Source organism: Pan paniscus, chromosome 17 (genome assembly GCF_029289425.2).
Source record: "Pan paniscus chromosome 17, NHGRI_mPanPan1-v2.0_pri, whole genome shotgun sequence".
NCBI classification, from domain to species: domain Eukaryota; kingdom Metazoa; phylum Chordata; class Mammalia; order Primates; family Hominidae; genus Pan; species Pan paniscus.
In genome coordinates this window covers 58,845,061-58,861,107 of record NC_073266.2, presented here as the reverse complement: position 1 = coordinate 58,861,107, position 16,047 = coordinate 58,845,061, and the positions used below count along the sequence as shown (strand labels likewise).

The 16,047-nt window shown below is 36.5% G+C and overlaps 1 long non-coding RNA gene across 1 annotated transcript in view; it reads left to right on the top strand.

Annotated features, from left to right (window-relative positions):
- LOC134729248 (uncharacterized) overlaps positions 1–2,514 on the top strand; it is a 57,818-nt gene extending 55,304 nt beyond the window's left edge. The window contains exon 3 of the long non-coding RNA XR_010110152.1: positions 381–2,514. This is a non-coding gene — a long non-coding RNA (uncharacterized LOC134729248). The remainder of the gene's footprint in view (positions 1–380) is intronic.
- Positions 2,515–16,047: the final 13,533 nt, after the last annotated feature.

Below are 16,047 nucleotides of genomic sequence, written 5' to 3'. Positions count from 1 at the left end.
TAGCCTTAGGAGAAGATAACTACAGAGATAGTGGAAGTTGCCATGATCATTCGAGGCAATTACTGTGTGAAGAAGGGGAAAAGGTGATTTTTTTTATATCAATTGGTAAAAAGTGAGCAAACTTTGGCTCAATGGGAAAAAAAAAAAAAAAACTTTGTCTACCTTATGAAATAAAATTGTAAAATTTCATTGCTAGAAGCAAACTCTGAAATCATATTAGCTTATCTTCTCAATTGACTTGTGAGATGACTGAGGTCAGGTTGGGTTTAGTGACTTTCACAGAGTCACACAGGAGGCATACAGAATCAGAAAACATGGCTTGACTCCCTGCTCCATTGCTCTCTAGCTATAAAACCTTATTTCCTTTGTTCTACTTTCAGGAGTCCTGAGAGAAGCTGAGGGCTTCAAGCAATGAGATTTGAGTCTACCTCCCTTCATCAAAAGTGCAGCTAGAAAAACTTGGAGAAGCAACCAGAATGGGAGTTGGGAGGGTAATACTTTTACATCAAAACAACACTAGCTTTATTGGCTGAAATAAGAGCAAAGTATGTAAGTAGAAATGATATTAATCTGTCATGCATATCACTTCTCAAGTGGTTCCTCAACAATAGTGTTAATCAAGCTTTGCCCTACTTTTATCGGAAACCTGGTGAAGAATAGCTTTGACATTTATCAGACATAGGACACTAAGAAAATTGCCGTATGTATAAATAAATTTATGCCTTGAAAATGTTTGTGCCATGCTCTGGGAAAGGGGATCAGGAACAAATGAGAGGGTAGAGGTAGAAGGGAAAGGTCTGCAGAATGTGGAGGTGAGAAGGAAAGAAGAAAAGGGTTGGGCATGGAGGGAGGTAACATTGGGGCTAAACCTAATAGGCCTGGGGAGCCTCCAGAGATTCAGGCAGTTAAGTTTCTCTCCTTTTTTTTTTTTCTGGTGTTCTCATTTTCATTTGGGTGGCTTTGGGCAAGTCTTTCTGAATCTCAGATGGTGCTAACACTTTCATCCAACTGAGGAATCAATAAGATGACAGGCTTAAAAGTGTTTTGCTAACTATAAAGTGGTACACTAATGTTATTTAGAGCAAGGAAGAAAAAGTAGAGAGCATCTAATAACTTACAATGCTATTATGGTAAAAAAAAAAAAAAAAGTTTGTCCACAGGATACACAAAGATGAATGAGTAAAAAGTGATTCATCAATTATCCCAGCCTAGGAAGACTCAGCCAAGGATGGGCAAAATACTAAATTCCTCTCTTAGCTATATATGGAATAGGTCAGGGAGAGGGTTTATTTTACTGCTCTCCTTCTTATAAATGTGGGGTTCAGAATTGAACAGTTGTTCCATCAACCATGACCCTAAAAAGCTGGGTATGCTAGGAATCTAGGAGAAGAGATTCAAATATATTTTCGCTTGGATATAAAAATGGGGATGAAAAGCCACAGTGGTGACATGTCATTTTGCATACCTCAGAATTCCAGAGATCCCTAGCTTTTGATTCTGTGCAGGCTCTCTGTGGTACTGGCTGTATCAGCTGCTCTTAACCATGAACCAGAGCATCTTGGAGAGGAGCTGCTAAGTGCCTACTGAGTCTGTAGCATGGAAAACATGTCTGCAACGTTAATGCAGAGCTCTGGTTTCTGGGGCTGAGAGATTTCAATCACTGATATTGTCAGTGAGTGAGGGTGGCCGGGGCCATGGTGTATGCTTGTCTGGAATAAAGAACATCAGTTTTGAAAAAAAAATCAAAAAACAAAAACAAAAACAACCTTGCTGAGTAGGTGCCAGGTGTGGTTGGAGCTGGGCCGACTTCCTCCCACGCAACAGGGAGCCCTCCTGCAAGGCCAGGCAGCTCACCACAGCACCACTGCTCAGAAACAGGAGGTTAATTAGCCCAGCACTTAATGAGAGCGTCTGGAGGAACTGTTAAGAAAATACTAAAAAATAAATGAGATGGAGTAACGATGGAAGGAAGGCATAGACATGCTCCGAAATGGCTGGTAGAAGAAATAATATGGCTGAGACAAATTGAGAATGACTGAGCAGCTGAAGCCTGGCCCCAGGGTGCTGAAGGGGCACCCTCTTAATGAACAAGCAGTGCAGAGATGGAGGAACTTATGAAGCTTGGCAGCTATGGTGGTGGTGAAGTGTGTGTGCATATGTGTGTGTGTGTTGGGGGTAGGGTAGAATGGGAGATAGGGTTTCTTTTCATTTTAAGGACTTTGGAATCACAAGACTTCTAAGTCAAAGAAATTATTATCTTCTATCCCTAGGATCATTTCTATTTATTTCCTATTAAGCTTGGCACTTATCAAAAATAAATATTTGTGGAATAAATGAGTGGATTAAAAAAATGAGTTTTGTTAATTCAGTGCCATGATTTCATGGCAGTTGTTTTCCAACCATGCTCTGAAAAGTCTGAGAGTTCCATGGAGATATGTCAGGAAACTCCACGAAATTGTTGGCAAACTGCTTAGATGAGTATATGGCTCTTCAGAGAAGTATTTCAAAGTCCAAACACTCAGCAGGGCCTGATTTAGAACTAGGGGTGTAAATGAGCCAAATTTCAGCCTGGCTATCCTAGCCCAAGGTCACAGGGAGAGTTGGTAGCTGAGTTGAGGATTAAGTCAAGAACTTCTGACTTCAATTCCAGTGCTCTTTCCAATTCGCCATGCTTAAGGCTGCATAAATTTCAGAAGGTTGGGCCAAATAATACATCAAATGTTCATGCAAAATTGTCAGTGCCTTGGAAATGCAACAAAACTTGAGGGGGAAAAATAAAAAATTTAGCCAGTTTTTCAGGGAAATGATTGTCCAAAAATGAGGACTTAGACAATAAACAAAGTCAGGACAGAAAACCCAGTAAAAATGCACACACATAGCATTATCAAAGAGATCACAACGCTGTGAAATCCTACTCTTGATCTGAGCTACTGTTCTTTGAGGTAAGTAATATTATCCCAATACTATAGTCTGAAGGCTAGTATCCTCTCAAAATTTATATGGTGGACCCAAATACCTAATATAGTTAAAAGGTGGGGCCTTTGGGATATAATTTGGTCATAAGGGCTCCACTCTCATAAATGGGATTAGTGTACTTATGGAAGAGTCTCAAGTGAGCTCTCTTGCCTTCTTTAATCATGGAAGGATGTAGCAATAAGGCATCATATTTCAAAAAGAGAGCAAACCTTGCCCAGAAACCAAATCTGTAGGAGAATTGATCTTGGACTTTCCAGCCTCCAGAACTGAAAACAATACTATTCTGTTGTATAAATTATCCAGTCTGAGGTATTTTATTATAACAGCAGGAACAGACTAAGACGCCCAATTTACAGATAAGTAAGCTGAGTCTCTGTGAGATGAAGTAACTCAACCAAGGTCACAGTGCTAGGAAATGGCAGACCCTGAATTCAAACTTAATCCTATCAAATATGAATATCTTCAGTTCCACTAAGTGGAATAAATGAGCACAATGAGATAATTAATAAAGTTGAAAAACAAATGGGCAAAATAATCAGAAAATACTGACAGATACTGTGGTGACAATGAGAGCCAAAGCCATTGATCTCCACACTCTGCCTGGGCACTGAGAACTGAAACCACATTTTATCACCTACAATAGCATGACTGTGCCGTTTTTCTGTCTCTGTTAGCTTGTCTTTCTTATTGCTCTGTCTTCATTAGCATGGCCTTATTCTTTCAAAAGTCTCTTGCCTGGGCAAATATTTTGATTGTTCATTACAGGAACTTCCTGAAAGACTCAATTCTTCGATGGAAAACATCAACACTTTGTTCTCCCAAATTATTTGAATTCCTAACTCAAAATATTCACTGTGCTATTTCCACAAATCCTGGACAGTTTTATTACAATCCTTACCCAAATGTAATCAAACTCCAACTTTGAAAGATTTGCCTAAAATCAATAGTTTTTAACCTTATCTTCTCTCCACAAGACACTGACAAAGTGTTGCCAAGTGGTGTTCTTCCTTACAATAATAAGCAAATAATTAGGGTTTTTTCTTATTAAGAGGTTGTGTTGGTAATATTTGGGGAGCCAGCTTTTGACAAAAAATCAGCTTTGGAAAGCATCCAAATACCAAAATTCCCTTCATCCTCACCTCTCAAACAGAGAAGAAAATGAGGAATCCAGACCTAGAACACCAATAAACAGAGCTTTCAAAAGACTCCACTGCTCTGCAGAGAATATTTAAGTTCAGAACAAGGGCCAAGTGGTCTGTCGTCTTTACCCTTTTCTCGTAAATATAATAGCTCCTTCTGCAGTCAGAGTTGAAGTCAATGCTGTTGGGGAGGAAGAGTAATATCAAGTAACATCAAGAAGCCAGAGGCAAAAGGAGGAAGTCAGAGGACCACCTCATGTCAAAGCTGGGAAGACAAGAGAGTTTAATAGTGCTACTGGGGTTGGCATACTGTTCTCTTAGGCTTATAATGTCATAGTGGTGAAGTGGGGGAAACAGATGCAGAAGTCAATTTCTAACCAAAAGGTCAGAATCACAATGTGACACCTTTCCACCCAATTCTTTAACACTTTTAAGTTCTTTTTCAAATTTATTTATGAAACCCAAATTCCATCTTAAAGGCATTGCTATTGGTCTATCATTAGAGACAGAGGTGAGAAATAAAAAATAGGCTGGGAAAGAAAATACATACACTTGAGTTCTCTGTGATGTGGGGGGCTGTTCTACCAGGAAGCCACCAAAGCACATAGCCTCCCTGTCACATAGTGCTCAGGCCGAGGAAATCACATAGCCTATCTGATAATTCTGCAACTCAACTCTGAATGGGATTACAGGTGGTGTTGCCAAAATCCTTTCCATATTAATTTGCTGATTTGAATTATTTTAATCAACCCAGCATGATGTCTAGTACATAACAGTATTTTAAAATAGCAGTCAGATGATCTGATCATTCAAATTAGGAGGGGCTCTGAAGGTGGCTGAGTATAGTGAGAGATGAATGGTTTATGACTCTGATTCATTGAATAAATATTTAAAAGGAGTCACTACAAGCAAAGAACCACTATAGTCACTACAAGGGATGTCAAAATGTTGGGATGGAAAATCAGGAAGAGGGGCAAAACATGTATACAAGCCTAGTGCATGCAGAAGAAACCAGGTGAGGGAGTAGGAGGCAAACTCTTTTATATTCAAACTTCCCTTGAATTTGGCACATTTTTTGGTTCTACAGAAACAAAACAAAGAGCTTTCCTTCTTGCTCTTAATTTTTTTAATGTGCTCCCAAACCATGGTATTTTCTGTTCTTTAGTATCAGTTACTTCTCCTCTGTTTTCTAGCTTCTAAAAGTTTACAGGCATTTCATTTCTTTCTTTTACTTTTTCTTTTTCTTTTTCTTTTTTTTTTTTTTTTTTTTTTTTGAGATGGAGTTTCACCCCTTCGCCCAGGCTGGAGTGAAGTGGCACAATCTTGGCTCACTGCAACCTCCGTCCCCCAGGTCCAAGCGATTCTCCTGCCTCAGCCTCCAGAGTAGCTAGGATTACAGGCACCCACCACAACGCCCAGCTAATTTTTATATTTTTAGTAGAGACGAGGATTCGCCATGTTGGCCAGGCTGGTCGACATTTCTTTTGAACTGATGATTCTACTCATGATATTTTTGCTTTTAGTTACATTTTGTATTGTTTCTTTACAACATTGTACTTTAGGATGTTTAGGAGAGGAGAAGAGCAAAGGAGATGAGTATGAATATTAATCCATCTTCTTCACCTAGAAGGCATTCATTGTCTGGTGCCTGGAGGAATAACAGTAGTGTCCTAACTAGATTTCACACCCCAGTTTTGCAATCCTTAAGACTATTTGCCACATCTTTCTAAATTGCATGTCTGATTACACTATGCTTCTTTGAAGAAGCCTCCAAAAATTTCAAGTAATTACTAAATAAAGTCAAATTTTCTTGCCATGACTAAAACAAAGGTCACTATGATATGCACCTGCCCGTAACTTTAATCTTATTTCCATAGACTCTTGGCTCAAATCTCATGACCTAATCCTCTTGAATGTCTTTCATATCCTCACACATACCATGCCAGTATCAGCTTCACACTTTAATCCCACTATCCCTTCTTCCTGGAATGTTAGCACCATCTCCATTTTTTTCTGGCCATCTGACTAATCAACTCGTCTTTTGAGACTATGACAACATCCTTTCCTCCCTGAAGGCTTCACTAAATCCTCCAAATAGATGCAGCCATTCCTTTTTTTATGACCACTCTGTATCCTGTGCCTACAACTATTGCAGCATATTTTGGCATGCTTTAATTAAAAAAGAAAGGAGCCACAAACCCTATGGTCTCCCTCTAATATATTCTATGCTCCTCAAAGGCTGACACTGTCTCATTTATCTTTTGGCCCTATTGCTCACCAGAAGGTCTGGCATATAATAGGAACACATTAAACATTTGGAACTTTGTCTTCCTCTGCCATCTGATATTGGTATGCTTTAATTACTAGCTCATCTGCAAAAGATTTTCCCCTCTCCTTACTCCCTAATACATGCTTCTTCCTTCTGGCACTGGTCATAATAATCAAGCCCTGGCGTATCAACCCGCACCACTTATCTGGGTTCAGAGTAGCAGCTCAAAATTCATTATAATTTCTGGGATTTATCCCAGACTCAGCCCTGATTCCTGGTTCATCTCGATGTCTTGCTTTTCTTTTTCCCACCTGCTGCTTTCCATGTGTGGTTACTGATATAAAGTGCTTTGATTAATGGACAAGACAGGGACTAGAACCAGTAAGATTTCAGCTGAGTCATGTGTCTCCCCATTAACAATTGTGTAACTTGGGTAAGATACTTAACTGTTCTTATCTGCAAAACAGAGATAATACCTTCCTGAATTGTTGCTTAAAGAGCAAATTAGAAAATAGTTCAAAATTTATTAAAATTCCTTGCATATCCCAAACGTTCAACAAATATTTGCCTTTTCTTGTTTGTCATTCAAGTGCTGAGTTGTGCTGAGTGAAGAACTGTACTAATAGTAATGTAAAGGCAAGCTTGTTTTATCATGATGTCTGGTTCACTAGTAAGAGCATTTCTTGCAGAAAGATCTGGTTACCAGGATTTACATAAAATCTTTTTAAAAAATCACTATTTGCAGAAGCATAATGTTCTAAATCAGTTTATTCTAACAATTATCAAATATTTATGAACAATTGTGGAAGTTTCAAGTTTGAACTATAGTATCTTTTACTCAATAAATGTGTGTTAAACTATTACCATGTATATATCTTGATACTTTGACATCTACAAGAGTGAATATGGCACAGTTCCTACACTCAAGAAGTTCTTTTCTCAAAATATATTTTTCAATTTTCATATAGTAAACTTTACTCTTTTTTGTAAAAAAAACCACAATAACAATCAATATACAGAAGAGTTTCATCCTCCTGCTTAATATTCCCTTATGCTGCTCCTTTGTTGACAAACCTTATCTCCACCCCCAAACCTCGGCTGCCAATAATATGTGAAAAACTGTTCCTATAGTTTTGCATATTCCAGAATTTTATACTTATAGAATATACAATATGTAAGCTTTTGTCTGTTTTTCTTTTACTTAGCGTAATGCTTTTGAGATTCTTCTATATTACTGCATGTATAAACAGCTCAATGCGCTCTATTGATAAGTAGTATTCCACTGAATGGTTGTACCAGATTGTCTTTATCTATTCATCTGTTGAACAACATTGGAGTTGTTTCCAGTTTTAGGCAGTTAAAAATAAAACTGCTATGAACATTCATTTACAAGTTTCTGTGTGAACATGTCTTTAATACTCTTGGGTAATGAGTGAAATTGCTGGATCATATGAAAAGTGTAAGTTTGATTGTACGGGAAACTGCCAAACTATTTTCCAGAGTAGTTTTGCCATTTTACATTTCCACTAGCAATGTATGAGAATTCCAGTTGCTCTGCATATTTATTTGGTACTGTCAGATTTAAAGTGTTATCCATTCTAGTAGGTGTGTAGTATTTCATTATGGTTCTAATTTGCATTTACTAATGATTAATGATTGTGAACATCTTTTCATGTGCATATTCGTCATTTATATGTCTTCTCTGGTGAAGTCTATATTCAAACCTTTTAGCCATTTTAATTAATTGTTTTTTACTTTTGAGTTTTAATTATTTATCTTAGATGTAACTTTTTTGTTGATATGCAATTTGCAAATATTTTATCCCTATCTTTGGCTTTGATCTTTTTATTCTCTGAATTGTGTTTTTTGCAGAGCAAGCATTTTTAATTTTATGAATTTTAATTAATCAAGGTTTTAGTTTATGGCTCATGTTTTTGGTGTTGCCTCAAGTAGCTTTTAATATGGTATCAGGCTTAAAGCCTTTGGCTGAACATGCACAGGATATGTTAAGTGGGATATGAGTAATGTAAAGTGCTATAAGAGTTCAGAGGAGGGAGATATAACTTGGAAGTAGGTAGTTTTACAGTGTTGCTTAACAGTTTTCCAATAAGCTGGTGCTGACTCCTGAATTTTCTAAGTATTGAGATATATTGTTAATGTTTCAAAATTTGGCTTGAGCACAGAGCTTAAGAAATGTATCTATCTGTGGCCAGTGAGCCCAAAACTAAGCCATTAGTGATATAAAGAGTCAGGATTGTTCCTATGCTCTCAGGCTCTGCCCAGAAACTCTTACCTTTGCCCTGGTGCCAGCCACATATCATTTTATTCCATGAGCGTTTCTTTAACCTTTTGGTGGACCCTTTGGGTTTTATACATTTTCTTCTATGATTTATGAGGAACAAATTATCTGTTTATTTTACTCATTGCTGTGATCCTCTGTACCACACTGAGATCTTTGGTTCTGCTTATCTTAAATTTCCTTGTGAGAGACTGATGGTTTGTATGATTAAAATAAAATAAATCTTGTATTAGTATGTGCCGTTGTCACAGCACCATGAGTGCCTTGTAATCTCAGTCTTTACATGATCAGGATTCAGCACCTAGTAAGTACTAAATAAATCTTTGATGAGAGAGAATAATTGATCGAACTCCTAAAACAAATTAGAAAAGATTTGAGCGAACTTTTAATCTTACATCTGTATATATCTATTCATATCGATATATGTATAAACATTAAAACAAGGAGCATTCCAGATATTTCTGAGGTTGAAGGAAATATTTTGTCCCTGATGTTGGAGGGGAAAAATCTAAAGTTTCTGCAGGTATAAAAACAAAGGTCATTTAAAAAATTGTTCTTAGCTGTAAAACAACAGCATTCGCTTTATTGCAAGTGTTACTTTGCTTGGTAGCCATTCTTGTAAGGCCAAGAAAAAATGCAAATGTGGTAAAGGAAAAGAAGTCCCTGGCTTCATCACCTCAGTGCACATTTTTAATCAGGTGGGTGATGCCAGTGAGGTGAGACTTTTACTGAGATATCTGCAGTGTAGCCCAGTCTCTGCCTCATGATAGTTATTGCTTGCATTCACACTGGGTGGACACAGTACCCCAGCCAGTTCCTATATCCTCAGCTTCCCAGCACTGCTCATAACTAGCATATGCTCTGGCTGAATGACCTGGCTTCATTCACAGCTAAATCAGTACTAAAGCAGTTTGAATGATAGATAGCAGCTTATCAATAATTGAAAAGAAAGGCTCAGAGATATCCCATTATCTGAATAATTAATGCTCCACTTGGGTTTTGTAATTCCTTAATAAAACTGACTGATTGATTTGCTTAATTAATTCCTCCTTTGACAGGCTTATTGCTTTCTTTGGAGACAGGGATGGGTAAAAAGAAAAAAAAAAGATAATTCAAGCCAAGAGGAAAGATTTAAAATCTTCATAAACGTTAACCCCCTCAGAGTATTATGGAAACAAGTTCTCTAGCAAACCTTCTCCGGCAATCTCTGTTTTGCTATAAAAGACCCCTATACCCCTGTCAACGGACACCACATGGGTGTATTTGGAACTGCAACTGATGAAACATTATGCTAAACTGTAAGGGCCCCAGCCACATCTGTAGTAATAAACTCAGCTGAACCTTAAACACCTTTAAATAAATCGATCTGAATGAATGTTTAAAGCTGACTTCCATTTAGCGTAACGAGCTCTGAGTAAGGCAGCAGCAGCTACCTGGATGCTGACAGAGCTGCTGGCTCTGCCGGCACGGAGCATCCCTCTGGCTTCCGTGCACCTGCTCTGACTGAAGAACAGCGCCTGTCTCTAGAATTTGGTCCAATCCCCGCTCTGCTGCCATCTTTGTTATGTTGACTGGGATCAACCGGAGAGGAATCAAACTACCACAGAAAATTAAACCAACAAATGGAAAGAAACAGGGCATATGGGGGGAGGACTGGAAGGCAGACAGTGAAGTACCGAAGAAAGAGAAAAGGAAAACTGAGTCTATAAAGGGAATTCAGGCAGAAGGAAAATAAAGAAATTTACCTGAATTTGGGAACTTATATACAATATACTGCTTGAAAAAATAATAAAATCATTCTTTAAAAAGCTTATTAAAATGTTTAAAAAACAGAAAATAAATTATGCAACTGAAAGAAGGAAACAAGTCTTACAAAAAGACATCCCAATGACTTGTCAATAATTTTTGTCAAGTGAAAGAATCAGGATATACAATGGAAGTTTCAGTACTGAATTTTATTTTAGTCATCTCTGGCGTCAAACATTGATTCCTGTGGTTTTCTCAAGAACCTAATTAAAGACACTTGATGAGGAAGAATGGGGGCCTCCTTCTCCTTGGTGATGAAAGGGGTCCTATTTCTAACCAGAGGTTTCCATGCAGGAACCTGGGTAATGGCAGTGTCTGTGGAGTAATGAGAACAGGTTTCTTTTCCCCAATTTTTTGTGAATAGAGGTGGAAACAGTACTAAATGAAATATGTTTTCTAATAAAGTAGCATCCAGTCCTGCAGTGTGGGCAACTCAACTGAATGGCTAGAGGACATTGAAATGGTCAGAGGTGATCCTTAGGTCCCTTAAAAATAACATTTCACAATTTTGACTTGTCACAGTGAAAGTTACAAGTTCTCATTCCAAGAATGAACAAACAAATGATTGAGAATATCTGAGCACGCATTCTGAGCACAGTTCCGGGAGCTATGACACATACCGTCTCAGTTAGTTTTCATAGCAGTCCTGTAAGATAAGCCTCTTTAGTTGCATTTACAGATCAGAAATCTGAGACCAAAAAGGATCAATCGCAGAGAAGTAAATGCCAAAATTGAGACAAGGCCTACATCACCATTTTTGACCCAATTTGTTTAAGTCTCATTTGTTTGCCCCAATTCTTTACCCTTTTACCCAACTTCTTTCTGTTCTTCTAGGCTGTTCTCTTCCCCAAAAACTTTACTGATTACACCAGTTTATATCAATCACTCTTCTCTGAAATGCTTTCATTCTTGGCATTAAATATCTTCAATTAAGTACTAGATTTTACTTTCTTCATATGTTTCTTTTTTACCTTTTTATCTAGTATATAAATACCTTTGCTATTTTGATTTCTCTGCAGAGAACAGAATGTTTAGTATGTTGTCGGTTACATAGATATCTCAAAATATTGTATGCAGTCAATCAATTAATAAGCAATTTTTAGATATTTCTCTTGCAAAAGGTAAAATTAAAATGTATTACACCTCCCACAATACAATTGAGCAGGTTTTTACTGGAGATTCACTACATATTTGATTCTATGCTAAGTATTGTAAGACTTCCAAGAGCTTTTGGAAGAATAAGTTTCCACATTCCCATGTGTACTTTTATGTACTATTTTACAACTATTTTATGTGTTTCCCCATTGTATATACAATTATTGTGTGTTCCTATTCCTCTTTCTTTGGTATATGTGAAAGAACACTGAATTCCCATAGAATATCACTCTATTCTCAGGTAGCTGGTTTAAGATTGGCCATACTCCTAGCTCTAAGGGTTAGTCCAATCACAATAATCCAATTAGCATGTCCCATCACCTGAGCATGCAAATGTGCTTAAAGATGGGCATGTCACTTTTGCTAGAATCTCTTCTTCCTGACTATTTTTTAAAATATATTTGATGATTTTATGTCTTACAATGCCCTGGGCAGAGCTACACCAAGATGAGAAACAAGAAACAACTCCTTAGCTGCACTGCTGACATTACCCACTATGTGGTCTTCCTGCATCTTATTTCTGCCTATACATGTTCAGTTTCCTTTCTAAAATCAAAAGCTAATCAAGTCTCCCCCATGCTTAAACACACTTGATAGCTCCCATTGTCTAAAGGATAACAACCTACTTCTTCAGCATGAGTTATCATTTCACATAACTCTAACTAATTCCCACAATACCCAGCCAGGGTTTCTCAACTAAGAGTGCTACTAACATTTTGGACAACATAATTCTTACTTTTGTGGGACTGTCCCCCACATGGCAGAATATTGATCATCCCTAAATTTCTAGCATTTAATGGCTTCAATGTGCCCCGTCACTGTGAAAACCAAAAGCACTGTAGACATTTCTAAATACCTCCTTGTGTTTGATGAGAAACCTTGCAACATCACTCTTCTTTCTCCAAATATGCTGGAGCCTGCATAGATTTGTCTTCCTACAGCGCACTGAACAGTGCTGAGCACACATTAGTCACTAAACCATTTACTTGATTGAGATGAGTTAAATAATCAAGAATTGACTTAAAGATATATCTTGACTACTTGTTATATATTGAATTGGACTGGACAAAACCCAATATCAAATAAATGTTGTTATATTTTATTCATAACTTCAAGTTACTTAAGTTCTTAAAGAAAAAAAATATCACCCCTATGCAAAGTGAATTGATTGTACAAGGGAATAATAACCCAAGACAATGATTTAAAATAACCCATAACTTAGTATAGGATTGAATGTCTGTTGGGTTAAAAAACTGAGTTTTTGAAGGACTGTTTGAAGGCTCAAGGTGGCTACAAAAAGGTTTTAAGCCTAGAGTCCTCAGAATTGTTTCTGTCAAATAGGAATATGAATCAGTCTTCCAAGATTTAAAACTAGGTATATATTTCTTATAATAATATTATACCATGCATGTTTTTCCAAAATTTGCCAGTTCCATCAATATTGAAAACACAGACAGGAAATTTCTTCCTTCATGACATTTTGTAGATGTCATAGAAGACTCTTTCTCACTTTTTTATTTGTGCAAAAATATACACAACATAAAAATCACCTTATAAACCATTCTTAATGTACAATTTGGTGATTTTAAATATTCATAATGTCAAGTAACCATCACCACCATCTATCACTGAAATTTTTATCTTGTAAAACTGAAACTCTGTACCCATTAAACAGTGACTCCAAATTCTCTCATACCTCAGCCTACATTTTGCATATTCATTCATCCTATAGATACTTGGGGTACTTCTACATTTTAGCTATTATAAATAAATGCTACTATAATCATGGGTATTCAAACATCTCTTTGCATCTTCTTTCAATTACTTTAGGTATAAACCCCGAAGAGCAATTTCTGGATCATATGGTAATTCTACCTTTAACTTTTTGAAGAATTGCTATACTGCTCTCTACAGTGGTTCTACCATTTTACTTTCAACTAACAGTGCCCAAGGGTTTCAAATACTCTACATCTTTGACAGCACTTATTATTATTTTGTTTTTACTTTTTTTTTTCCCAGTAGTAGCTATCCTGATGGGTGTGTGGTGGTATCTTGTTGCAGTTTCTTGTTTGCATTTCTCTAATGTTGAACATCTTTTCATGTGCTTATTAGCTATTTGCGTATTGTCCTTGGGGAAATGTCTACTCAAGTGTTTTCCCCACTTTTGAATCTGGTCATTTATTTCTTTGTTGTTGCATTTTAGGAGTTCTCTGCCGATTCTCAATTTTAATCCTTCATCAGATATATAATTTGCAAATATTTGCTCTCATTCTATAAGTTGCTTGTTTACTATGTTGATAGTGTTTTTTATGCACATTTAAAAATTCATAAGTCCAATTTATCTATTTTTTTCCTTTATCGCCTATTTATTTGGTCTCATATTCAAAAAATAATTGACTATGTCATATTCAAAAAATAATTGAATCTAATTTTATGAAGCTTTTTTCCTGTGTTTTGTTTCTAGGGGTTATGTAATTCTAAGTTTTACATTTAGGCCTTTGATTCATTTTAATTTAATTTTTGTATATGACATGAGGGAAGAGTTTGACTTCAATCTTTTGTATGTGTATCCAGTTTTTCCCAGCTCCATTTGCTGAAAAGATTTCCTTTTTTCCATTGAATGGTCTTGGCATTTTTGTCATAAATCATTTGACCATATATGTGAGCATTTATTTCCAGGCTTTTTATTTTATTCCATTGGTCTATATTTCTGTCTTTATGTCAATACCACACTGTTTTAGTTACTTTAGGTTTGTAGTAAGTTTTAAAATTAGAAAGGTTGAGTCCTTCAGTTTTGTTCTTCTGTTTCAAGATTGTTTTGGCTATTTGAGATCCCTTGAGATTCCATATTGATTATTGGATAGGTTTTCTATTTCTGCAAAAAAAAAAAAATCATTGTGATTTTGATAAGGACTGCATGAAATCTGTAAATAACTTTGGGTGCTGTTGGCTTCTTAACACTATTAGGTCTTCCAGTTCATGAACATGGGATGTATTTTCATTTGTTTATGTCTTTTTAAATTTCTTTCAGCAATATATGGTGGTCCTTCACCTCCATTGTTAATTTCTAAGTTTTTTTTTCTTTTTGATGCTACTGTAAATGGAATTGTTTTTATAATTTCATTTTTTCAGATTGCTCATTGTTAGTATATATAAATGCAATTGATCTTTATATGTTGATTTTGTATTCTGATACTTTGCTGAATTTATTTATTAGTTCTAACAGGTGTGTGTGTGTGTGTGTGTGTGTGTGTGTGTGTGTGTGATCTTTCTTGCCTAATTGCCCTGGCTAGAACTTCCAGTACTATATTGCATAGCAGTGGTAAAAGTGGTTATTCTTGCCTTGTTCCTGATTTTACAGGAAAAGCTTTCAATCTTTCACTATTTTGTGTGAGGTTTGCTCAGGGCTTTTCATATATGGCTCTGTTATGTTGAAGTAGTTTTCCTTTACTCCTTTGTTGTTAAGTGTTTTAATGAAAAAAATGATGTTACATATTTTCAAATGCCTTTTCTGCATTATTAGAGATGATCATATGATTCCTTTCTTTCATTCTGTTAATGTGATATATTACATTAATTGATTTTTCTGTGTTGACTCATCCCTGCATTCCAAGAATAAATTCTACTAGGTCATAATGTATATAATCCCTTTAATGCTTAATTAAGCTTGCTAGTATGTGGTTGAGAATTTTAAAAATCAATATTCATAAGGCATGTTGACCTTCTCTTATAGTCTCTTGTTTGACTTTGGTATCATGGTTAATGCTGGCCTCATCAGATAAATCAAAAAGTGTTTCCTCCTCGTCATATTTTTGGAAAAGTTGAGAAGGATTGGTGTTAGTGCTTCTTTAAATGTTTGGTAAATTAACCAATAAAGCTAACAGGTCCATGGCTTTTCTGCATTAGGAGATTTGATTACTGATTCATTCTTCTTACTCATTATAGATCTATTCATAGTTTTTATTTATTTCTGATTTAGAATTTGTTAGGAATTTGTTCATTTCATCCAAGTTATCCAATCCGCTGGCCTATATTCACAGTACTGTCTTATAACCCCTTTTTATTTCTCTAGAACTGGTAGTAATGTTCCCATTTTCATTTCTGGTTTTAGTAACTTGTGTCTTCTGTGCTTAATTTTGTTTGTTTGTTTGTTTGTTTGTTTTTGAGACGGAGTCTTGCTCTGTCGCTCAGGCTGGAGTGCAGTGGCACGATCTCGGCTCACTGCAACCTCTGCCTCCTGGGTTCAAGCAATTCTTCTGCCTCAGACTCCCGAGTAGCTGGGACTACAGGTGTGTGCCACCATGTCCAGCTAATTTTTTGTATTTTTAGTAGAGACAAGGTTTCACAGTGTTAGCCAGGATAGTCTCGATCTCCTGACCTCATGATTCACCTGCCTTGGCCCC